Genomic DNA, 12038 nt, shown 5'->3' on the forward strand with positions numbered 1-12038 from the left:
AGGATAGAGGGATGGTGGGGGTAGTGGAGGAATACTCTGAATGGAAGCAAAAAGACCAATGAGATATTGGAGCCAAGAGGGTAAAAAGAAAGCAAAAAAAGTGAGCTAGGCAAATAACTGTGGTAGAGAAACACCAGATGCCTTTCTTGGGATCAGTAGAGTTTCAGGCACAGAGCATGCCAAGAGCTCTCCTCTTATGTCTTGTGAGAATTGGTCATTGTAGAAATACAACTGGACAAAAGGAGCTGTTATTGTAACAGCGGATGAAAAAAGCAAATATACAAAAATTTATAGATTTACATGAAATCTCTCAATGACTATTAAATGAAAGTAGTCTTCCAGTCTAGACCTTCTGCTCTCTACAGCAATTCACACCAACCTTTCTGAATAGAAGTTCCCATTTTTTTTCTAAATGTTTTGCAATCACTGCTCTCCATCTGGAGCTCTCTCTTTTCAATGCAAGACTGACCCTCCTCAGTATCCTGTGCGTGACCACTGTGTTTTCTCCAGCAGCTGGATGGGCTCTGCCTCCCCTTGTATGTTGGCACGGTGGTCATGCAGGTTGCCACAGGCCAGCACCATGCAGCAGCCAGCAAAGCCCTCTGGAACATGGCTGAGGTCTAGCTAGATCTCAGGGCTGGTAATTAAGGGCTGAAGGTCCCTTTTTTGCTCTGTGAATCCATTCTCTTGGCCTCACACAGTTCTGGCCTCCTGCTGCCCCACTAGAGGTGTGTGAAGAGCTGCTTTGGAGTTGTCTCCATGGGGCTCTCACACCTGTGGTGGATTGCAGGTGGCACATTCCCTACGGCCCTCTGGGCAGGATTCACCACCCCAGGGGCCACCAGTCTTCCCAGCAAGCTCAGGTGGTGGTTCCCTGTCTTGAAGGTAGCAGCTGTGAGCTGGAGAGGTTGTGGCCACTCACAGAGGGCACGGGTGCCCAGCGAGAGGGATGGAGATGCACTGGAGACGGGCTGTAATGCTGGGAAGCTGGGGTTAACATCTGGGGTGAGCACCTGGCCCTCCCTTTGGCAAGGGAAGGTAGGGCTGTGCCTCCTTATCTCCCATCACCTGTAGATGGCTCTTGCATACTCCAGTAGGGCTGGAGCAAAGCTGCCTCAGCCTGGCACTCCTAAACAGCTGCCAGTGGTACGGCTACAGTGTCCTCCAGGAAGGAGGAAAGGGGAGGAAAATGACCCCACTCTACCCTTCAAAACTATGCTTGGCTCACATGGAAGCAGAAAGGGAAGCTTAAGTCCTGCACCTGCCCCTTCCTCTGACTTCCCATGCCTAAAATGAGAAGATGCTTGGCTTTCCTGTGGTGATGTCACAGAAACAGAGTTGTTGGAAATGACCTCACACTTTTGCCCTCCTGCTTGACAGGGTCATGGGGCTGCTGGGGCACATGACTGTGGGGCTTCAGTAACACAAGATGGGAGCCATTTGCCCTGGTTATATTAAGAACATTTCACAGGCTCCGGCCTCCTGGTTTAGTTCACTCACTGGGATCCGGTGTCAGCAGTTTTGAAAACAGTCCTCTCTCCAATAGCAGTGGAAATTTGTACAGTCTCTGTGAGACCATCTCAGCATCCACAGGAGTGCCCGGAGTGCCAGAGCAGGCTAAACATAGCACCACTAATTTTGGAGGGTTTAGGTGATCACACAGAGATGGGGGTAGGAGGAGAGGAGGAGAGTCAGTGAAACTAGCAATGTTGGGCAGGGTTAAGTGGGAATGGATGGTTAAAGGGTCTCACTAGTGGATTCCTGAAAGGAGCAGGGCTATTCAATGTCAGTAGCTGGCTGCAGAAACTCACTTCTCCTGCAGTGCCCCCAACTAAGCTTTGTAAGGCAGCTCCAATTGCATGCAGTGTCTGCCTCCCATATGGACTAACCAGGAAGGATCCCGTGGTTTAGGTAAATGACCCAGGCAAGGCAGTGAATGAAATGATCTCTGCCACTGAGAACAAAGATGCACACTGACTTTGCAAGTGACCAGGAAAAGTTTTAGGATGTTTGCACTCAACACCTACTTGCAGTGATGCTTCTGCTAGAGTTTGTACGACATCCCACAGCTCTGCTAGGGTGGGATGAGGAAGAAAAGAGTCATCTGGTTTAGCTTAACCTGCTGCTAAAACTGGTTTGCACTAAAAACTTCACACTAAAACAGATGAGGGAGAGCTCCCATCAGCCAGCACTAGTGACTGGCAGCTGGGCTGGGTAATATCTTTGCTGGCTCTCTTTAGGACCACAAAAGGATGTTTTCCTCTGCCCTGAACAAATCAATCACTCAGCCTAAATCCTTCTGAAGGCCCAGACATATGGTCTGTCATTGGAGATTGCCGTGTGTCAGCGGGACAGAGGAGTGGATTCTGTGTGTGAGCATTTCACAAATATGAGGTGGGGGGTGCAGGTTTCACCACTGCCACAAAATGCACTTAACTCCTCCTTGCTGTGGGTGAGGAGCCTGGGCATGGCCAGATACTGTGGCTCAGCTGATATCTGGGAGCTCATGGAGCTTTTACAATCAGTTGCACCTCTGAGAGCCACAATTAAAGCAAAAGAGCAAATAATCTTTATCAGGTGGACACTGCTCCCTTTTTAATTTCAAGCTCACTGATTCAGTGGCTAGGATGGCAATATTTCTGCTGGTGGAAATAGATATAAATCCATCTAAAGCATGGGGGCTCTTCTCACCCAGGTCAGCTGCAAATTCACAGCTTCGTGTTTAGTTCTCTATCCTGCTCCTGGGACAAGTACAATTTCCCAGCAGTAACTGCAGGGATATTAAAGGTTCATAAGTTACTTGGCCTCTGACTGGCTCAAGTGTTAACTGAGCTCATGCTCTGGGCAGGTCAGGGACCAGCTTTCCTCAAACACAAGGGTGAAGGCAGGGAAGAGAGAAGTCCTCCTGAGGAACTTCCACTCAGCAAAATGTTCCTGAATGGCCCCCCACTCTCACATGATTTGAGCATTTGGCATGAAGACAAGTAAGGCCTGACAAAGCTCATGCTACAGCATCAGGCGCATGCTTTAGAGACAAAAATAAGTATTGGCTTTATTTCCACGTTTCCTTATCACTAAACCCCTGGCTTCAGCCTGGCATTGGGCACTGGACAGCTCCCTTTGCCAAGACTCTGGACATAAATAAGAAATAATGTTTAAGAGATGGACAATGAGACGACTAAGATGCCACAGGTGGGATAAAATGTTGTGACTCCCTCTGAAATGCTCTCTAAGGGCTGCTTTACCCACACCTGCTTGTTTTCCACCTCTCACCACAGCCATTTCCCCAGCTCAGCTGGTTGCTACATGAAGGATGGTGGAGACTAGGATATGGTGGCTGCTGGATGTCAGTTCTGCAGTTTTAATTGCATGTCTTGTGTAACCGTAGCAGCCTATAGTCATGTACCTGAGGGTCATGTCACTTTGCAGCTAACTGATGAATGAATGTTAAAGAAGTAATGAGAAAAGCAATCTGAGCTTCTACTCAATTCCCATGCTAACCACATCATCATAGTATCATTAGGTGTTATGCCTAAACCATACTCCTCTGTTCCTTCTTGAGAAGAGCCCTACTTTCTTGTGAAATTGAGCAGGAAATGCCACTACCTGAAACCTTGTGTTCAGCTTCCTGGAAAATTATAACCTGTGCATCTCAGCCCTCTTCATGTGCTTTTTCTAGGACTGCTCTTTAAAGATCGGAGCTAGCTTTTGTGTGTCCAAGAAGGCAAAGCTCCAGTAATTTGGTCCTGCAATCAGCTGACATTTTCCATGTGGTGATTGTCTTTCTACTCATTAAAGTTTCAGTCTGAGCATTCAGAACAGAATGTTACTTTGAATCCTGTTCCTCAAACTGTGACTCACTTATGGGCTCTTATCACACCAACTCACTCATCAGGGCTATAGAAGTAAAGGTTAGAAGCAAGGGAAATTTAACAGCTCAGGCCTCAATTAAGAGTGACATGGCACAGAACTGGATGTTCCCCAGGCAACACCTTTACATAAGATGCTATTGACAGAGGTCACATCTCTAGCCAGATTTTTCAAGTGTGTCCTGCCAACAAATTTTCTTCCCTGCTCACCCAGTGCTGGAGAAAAGATTGGACTTGGGGTTAGGAAGATCACCAAGCCTTTTTGGGGTAGCCTTTACTAGGACATTTATCCCAGCAATATTAACTATCAAACAGTTTTCTCTCGCTCAAAGGAGGGCAGAGTTCTTACTGCTTTCAGGGACACCGCTGTAGTCCTAGGGTGAAATAGACTGAGTTGTATGGTTGCCTCTCTCAAAGAACCTCCTATCCAAAGGGAGGCTATTACTATCTCTCAGTTTCAAAAACACAGATTGTACAACCTGGGGTTTGAAGGACACTCCTACAGACTAGACCATCTGCTTCCAATAGGGTGATCTTCAAAGTCTCTTCCCTCAAGTTAGGCCCTGGGCTTCCTGTGGTTTGTTTTTAAATTTGCCCATTGGTAAATCTTTCCATTCTTCTGTTACATAGAATCATGGGATTTTATGCCAAGCCTTGCCCCGTGGCTGGCAGCAGCAGGGAAGTTCAGGTGAAAACCAGTATCAAACAGATGAGTTTATCTCAACAAGTCTGGCTGGCAGAAGTAAGCTGCAGGAAGAACACAAACATTGTTAATCACTTAAGCACAGCCGCATCTCTCTACTCAGGTGTCCATGCTCAGGGGTATGCTAAAATTCATATATTTGCAAGTCTTCCACTTATTTTTTGGCAGGGATAAGTTTTTGGCACATGAGGAGGCCCATGCCTAGGAGTTTGCACATGTGGCAGCAGAACCTCACATGTGCTCATCTCAGCTAATGACAACTAATCACTTTGATTAAAGCTCTTCTTAACATTTGAGAGCACATTTTCCTGGATATATTAAACTGTGGTCAAATATCATCCACATGCTTTGCAACGGCCTCATTAGAAAGGAGGCAGAAATGATGAAAGCTTTGAGCTAGAGCGAGGGTGTGTCAGGCCTTTGGATCTGGGTGTGTAAACAAGGGTACAACAGATTTTGTGAGTATAAACTCTGCAGACCTATAAGACTAAACTCCTGTGACATATTTATGTTTCCTCATACACAAATCACATTGACTCTCACACTCCCCTATCACGCGGAGTCACCGGACTTCAAACGGAGCGGAGGAGGCAGCTGGATTCACTAAACAACATCTTGGGCACTACGAACATGTGCCAGATAATAAGGGGAGAATCGCAATTAAAATGTCAAATTGTATCACATTTCCATAACAAAGTCTGAGAGGATTTCCCTCTCTGTGCCTTTCCTTTCTGTTTAACTTGTTTAGGGAGCTGAGGCTGCTCTTTCCATGCTGTGGTTTTCAACCCCTGCAAGACATACGAGGGACATTGTTCTTGTGATATTTGCTTCCTTCATGAGATAATTTGTTGAACACTTGAGTAAAACTGTGTAACAGAAGGAGCCTAAGTTGTCTCAGAGGAAACTATTTAAAACCTCTTGCTCAGCATGATGCCTGCTTACAGAGACAGCAAGAGCTCGGGTCTTTGCTCTCTGCTAATAATACCTCCACTTTGTTCTCTGGAACTTGAAGCGCTTTCTGAGCACTCTTACGAGGTATATAAAGCTGATTTGTATATGAAGCAAATGGGGAAAATTTTAATGTGAAATCCAGTGTTGCACAGGCTCACTCTCAAGACTATTGCAGATGTTGTCTTTGACCTTTAAACCCTGATTCTAGGCCAAAGATTGAAGCTGTGCTAACGCTGTCCAAGACTTGGATAAAAATGGAAACTGTGGGGTGCTTCAGGTGTTTGGCAATGATAAGAACCCCTTTAGATCTAAAAAGGAATCTCTATCAAGTGTCTGTCTTTTGCCCACCTGAAAGTAACCTGATGACTTGCCAAATAGACCCTGAAACAGGAAAGAAAAAATTCAGCATGGACCAAATATCATCTGCGTAGAGAAAAAAATGCTTCCCAGGCAGATTTTACTGCAAATACTTAACTGAGTGACCATTTGTACCATGTCTCAAGGCTATTAGTGCTGTGAGCATTATCAACTGTTGTTTAATGGTTGCTATTACATTTGACATGCAACTGAGGACCAAGATGGAGGTTGCTTCCTGTAGCAGCTGGCTCTTGTCCTTTTGAAGAATATCTGAAGTCCTGAGCCAGCCCTTTCTGACCTCCATAAACACATGCCTTGCTTTTATATACTGTAATAGAGGAGGCTACACTCTGCTTTGCCTGGCTGTGGCTGCCCTGGCCTTGCATAAGCACTTCTAGCAGCTGGGTGTAAGTTTGAACCCTGAGGTTCCTGCAGCAGCACCATCTGTGAAGGAGAATGTGGAAACAGATGCTACTGGATAATGTTGGAAGCCACTGAAGCTGCCTCCCAGATAGGAAGCCCCAGGCAGACAGCAGCCCATGCTCCCAGGCATCCTGAAAGCTATAGACTTGCTGAGGAGAGCACTGATAAGGATTTGGTGCAGTGTTTCTTCCTCACAGGGGAAAATTGGAAGTGGCATTCAGACCTTTTTGTGGCGGGGGACCATGAAAGCCCTCCATGGTGATGTGTACTAGCTCCCAGCCATTCCTTCTGTGGTCCCTGTGAAATCCTTCCCCTACCTGCCACCAAAGGAGGAAAACACCATGGAAGGAGAATGGCCTGCTAAAGAAGAGGAGCAAGATCTCTCCATGTCACTTGAATGGGTATCCTGCTGTAGGGCGACCATTGTGGGATCTTGTGAGCTCAGCTATTCAGCCAAAAGGGAGAGGAAGTGGTTAAAATGGATGTGTGATCTCTATTCTGCTTTCATCCCAGTGCTGCAATGGCATCCCTAGAAAGAGTGATAGGCTCTGTGTAAAACAAACTCTAACAGGCCAGCCTGCACCATTCCCTCCATCATGACTGGTTTCTTCTTCCTCTTCGCTGTGCACATGACCTCGCCATACTTACCTATCTGCTTTCTCTGGTTTTCTGCTTCTCTCTGAAGCAATTCAGGATCACCCACAACATTTTTATGGGGTTTATGCACAGAGTTGCATCCTCAGTTTAGAGGTGTCTCTTTCTTTTTCTTTTTTTTTTTTTTTTGTCAGCACTGTTTCTTTACGCAGGGTGTAAAATCATCATATTACAGAATTGCCAAAGTTGGAAGAGACTCAGAAGGATCATCAAGTTCAACTCCTATGTGAAAGCATCCATAAAGAGATCAAACCCATGACCCTGGCATTCTTAGCACCATGCTCTATCTTTCAAAGGGCCCCACAACTACCTGTAAATAGATTATGATTGTAAAGCGACAGCTTGTGTTTTCACCCACTGCCTCCTCCACCACTTTAGCATCAGATTTATCCATGCTGAAGTGATGGAGCCCCTTCCCATTGTCTGTGCATGTTCCCATGCTCAAGTTCAACCAGATATCAATAACCACACAGCTGTAGCAGTCCAGGACTCAGCTAGCCTGACAGAACATGCTTCTTAAGTAGACCCTGAAGCCCAAACCAAGCTTTACCTTTCCTGCCCTGCTTAGCTGCGATGCTTGCAGCCACTCCAGCTGGGAACTACACCTTCCTCCCTTCAAAGTCCCGTCAAACTGAAATCTTTTGCCCAGATTTTCCTGGTATCTGCATCTCCCTGCAGCACTCTTAGCCAGGACATCTGTTATGCTGTGTCCTGCAGCATCTCATTAATCATCTCCGTCCTGACACCTAACTGCAGGCACAAAACTTGGGTTTGCTGGGTTGTGACTTGGCTGCTTTGGGCCCAGGGGCACCACAGAGATATGAGTCACTTGTCTCTCTTGGGAAGCCCCTGCAACATTTAATTGAAAAATTTCAACCTGCCCATGCCTGGAAATTTCCCATGCAGGTGGTGTGTGCTGGAGCTGCTGTTCCTTTTGCTAGCTTTGACTCTTTCACAGCTCCTTTGTGCTCCACCCAGCTGCTGCCTGCCTCGCCTCCACCTTTTGGCTGCCTCTGGCCAAATACAGCAATTGCCACTGTTTTGAAGCAGACATTTTCTTTCCAAAGTATGTTCAGCTCTGAGTATGGCAAGGGGTGAAGGGAAAGAAACCGGGGTCATGCAGCCCCAAATCAGGCACCAGTGGCCCTCTCTCTGCCCAATCCAGCTGCAGGTTTGCTTGCAATTCCTATAGAGTTTTTAGTGTGATGCATGGTGCAAATATGTCTGAAGGAATTGTGCCTGTACTCCCCACAGGTATCTCTGCTGAAGTTTAGGAAGACGAAAGGCCAAAGTTGCATTTCTGTATCTTATTTTCTACTCCACCTTTCTTCACATTCCAACTTTCATCCCTGCCCTTGCAACAGATAGGCAATTTCTGTTGCACATCTTCCCACAGCACTGCCCCACATGTTTGTCCCTCCTTGCTGATACAGAAAGAGCTGCCATCCCATGTCCTCATGTCTGGAGTCTCCCCAGTTTTGTCATGATATTCCATCATAGAGCCCTGAGCCACGTGTGCAGTGTGGCCAGTGAAACCGCAGTGGCTTTTTTATTATTTTGTTAGTATAGCAGACAGAAATAAAGGGCACAGCTGCTGGCTTATCTTGACTATCTGGCATATGGGTGATCCCACAGAACCACTGCACTCCAGCCAGGTACAGCAGCTGAAGCTGCCATTTTAACTTTTGCTATATGCAGATTATTTTGGTTTTGTAAGAAGCATGTTTGGTTGGTTGTTGTTGTTGTTACTGTTTTATTGTTTTGGGTTTTTTTTGTTTTTAACCAGTTTAGTGTATGGTAGATTCCTTTTTGAAAAGTGGAAGTGGAGATGAAGAGAGCAGCTAATGCTGGAAAGCGTTGTTTTCCTCAGAAGTCCCCTTCAGCCGTGGAGGGGTTTCTGTTCTAAGGGCACCCCTGCTGTTTGTGTCTGCTGCTGCCCCAGGCATCCTCTAGGCAGAGCAGGAGCATAACACAATCCCTAGGCTGGCAGCCTGAGCTGCTAATTTGCAGATGGAGATTCCAGGTTTCCATGTGACCCTCCCTCCCAAGTGCCCTCTCAGAAACTTGGACCAAGTGATCTCCTTTCCAAGCCACACAGAGGAGCAGCAGCAGAGCTGGTGACTGTACCCCAGTCTCCTGCTGTGGCTCTAAGGAGGGGACTGTCCCCTCCAGATACTAATGGGCTCCTCAGGTCCTGAAGCGCCCCTCCTGTCCTGAATGCACTTGTGCAGGTGGAGGCTGTTTGCAGTGGGGGCACCAATGCAGGCTCTGTACAAGGCCAATGCTCAAGGTCACACAAAGAGCCCAGGAGAGGAGGGAACTGGACCCCCGCTGCCCTAGTGCCAGGTTACCTCTGCTGCCACTGCATGGCTGAAATATTCTCACCATCTGCAATGCCTTCCCAGAAGCAGGGAAGTCACTCCTGGCTCCTCTCTGTCTGCCAGACACTGATTTTGTTTTTTGCCTACCCTGAGTTCTCATGGAGAAGCACAGCTCTGACTCCCTTCTGGACTGTGCACTGGTATCTCAGGAGAGCTCAGTGTGGTTCTGGAAAGAGGCTGCCTGTGCTTGTTTGTGCCTCTGAGAGAGGGCCAGGGGCTGCCTGCTGCAGGTGAAGTTCCTGAACACCGGAAGTACCTGTGCTCATAATTCCTCTGGGATAAGCCCTGGGAAATGGAGATCAGAGGCAGTGCTGCCAGTCCAACATCCCTAATATGCAGCTTCTTCCAAAGGGCCTTTTACTTTGCTGGATTATCCTGCAGAGGCAGCTCCAGTTACCAGGGGTAGGTTGGCTGATGCTAGCCAGGACCCTGGTGCTCCCCAGAACACGCAGAGCCCCACGTTTGTGTCTGGCAAGGGTGGGCCAGCAGGAATGGCATCTCCACAGCTGCTGCAGACCTATGGCACCTCGGCTGCACATCTCCTCAGAGGAGGTTAGGCAAAGCCTGACCAAAATACCTCCTGCATCTGGATACACCTAATCTCCAAACCTGAATTCTCCACCCCTGTGTTCAATGTCAGTCCTCAAGATGCCTCTTTTTAGGAAAGAAAAAAAATAAAAAGAAAATGAAAAATAATAAAAGAGAAGCAGAGAGAAAGAATATCCCTCTTGTTTACTTCATTCTTCATCAGGTAACCTTGTGATTCTGTGCTATTTTGGGGCTGACATTCCTAGGAGCTTACCGTAATGAGAAGCAAACACCACAAACTAAAATAACAGCATGAACCTGAGTGTAAGCCTTGGATTCCCACCTAGAGATTGACTCATCTCTGAGGGCTGCTGTGTCTGCAGTTCAGTATGACCAGTGGGAATTAGTGGGATAGCTGGAAGGAAGGGAGGGTTGAGTGGGGTCCTGATAGTCTAAAAAGCTGAGATTCTGATGTGCTGGTCCCTCCCCACCGGATGCTCTGTCTGTTGCAAGGCAAATCTCTGTGTTGTCTCTGCAGGCACAATCTCCACAGCAGTTTTTGAATCTGTCCTACTCTCACATGCTGTGTGTTGTGTTGTCACACACTGCAGCAGTGCCCTCAGTGGCAGTCACACAGTCAGTGCCATGCAGTGGCAGGGTGTGAACATGCTAAGTGTGGGGCAGATTTTTATCAAACCCACCAAGGCAAGTGAGCACACCATACCAGCCCAGGAGACCTCATGTACCCAAGGAGAAGGAGCAATTCTCACCCAGCCACGTGCCCCAGGACCTTGACAGCCTGTGCTGATAGACTTTGCAGCTCTGTGGGGTGAAGTGCCTCAGTAGGGCCAGCTGGCTGGATTGCTAAACCCGCTCAAAAGCTGGATGGAAACCTGTGTGCAGTCTCTTGGACTCAATTGCACCATTTCTGGCTGTTGTTTTGGAAGCGGGCAGCCACAACACAATATTTTCTGTTGTAAAACCAAACCATTTTAATTTTCAAAGCCCTGCCGCAGTTTTATGGAAAGGAAGACACATTTCTCTCCTTGTGAAACTTCATGACATTGGACAGGGTACAAAACGGAGGCAGCCTTTCTCTTTAATGGCCATCCTGGAGCAGGCTGTGCAGCATCCAGCCTGTCACCCAGCAAAGTCTCCCATAGGTCCCGTTATATAACGCAACCCGAGCTGCCGCAGGACCCCGTCTGAGTTCACCTGATTAAATTATTAGCCTCATGTCCTGGCAAACATCTCACGAGGCTGCCTTGCGAGCTCCGTAAATCTAATGCTGGGTTTCGGGTGTCAGAGCAGCAGGGAAGCGCAGCCCAGCTTGGAGCTTTTGCTTCAAAACCGGAAGAGCTCTAAGCCCAAGGCAGCCCAAAACGCACATGAGGCTGCTGCCTGTCCGACACCAGAGCTGCATCCAGCCTGATGTCAGATCACCTGCCCCAGGGGCTGCTGGGACCCCCTTCCCTTCAAACCATCCTCCTTCACTTTAAGAGAGAAAGGCTGAGATGCAACGTGGAAGCTGTCACAGAGGTGTGTGAAGAGCTCCCCTCTGTGCTATTTCCTTCTGACCACATCCATAGGTGACCCAAAGGGTTCATGGCATTGGCTGCAGGCTGCCTGCTGTGCTCTGGCCAGGCTGCTTCCTCCCTGGCATGGTGCTCCCGGCCGTCACAATGTCCCTTTTCTCTGCTGGGGACAGAGGTATGGAGCTGCGTGGCAGGAGGACTCCACATTCAGCTCATGCCTCCTGCCAGGCTGCGTTCCCCAGAGTACAGTGGGCATTAGAAAATGTCTCAAATTAGAAACTGACTTTTGGGTGTGTGCAGTGCCTGGCAAGCTCTGTCCTGCATCTGTCTAACCTTTGGGAAAGGCAGCCTTGGCATGCTACCCCCCCGTCACTCTGTCTCTCCTTGGGCACCAGCACCAGGTTAATCCAGGTAATTTTATTCTGCTAGGTACAGGCCCACTTTTCCTCTGACCTTGGCCTTCGCCTCTCTGCAGACACTATATCACTGCCTTGGATACCTCATGGATGCTTTGGAGAATCTCCCAGAGGATCTGCAAGTGCAGAGTGTTCACTCTGGCCTTCCCAGTGAGGAAGGGAGCAGGCAATGCTGCACAGAAATTCACAGAAGCATCACAAGGAAAAGAATTTCTCAGCTC

Source organism: Ammospiza nelsoni, chromosome 3 (genome assembly GCF_027579445.1).
Source record: "Ammospiza nelsoni isolate bAmmNel1 chromosome 3, bAmmNel1.pri, whole genome shotgun sequence".
NCBI lineage: Eukaryota > Metazoa > Chordata > Aves > Passeriformes > Passerellidae > Ammospiza > Ammospiza nelsoni.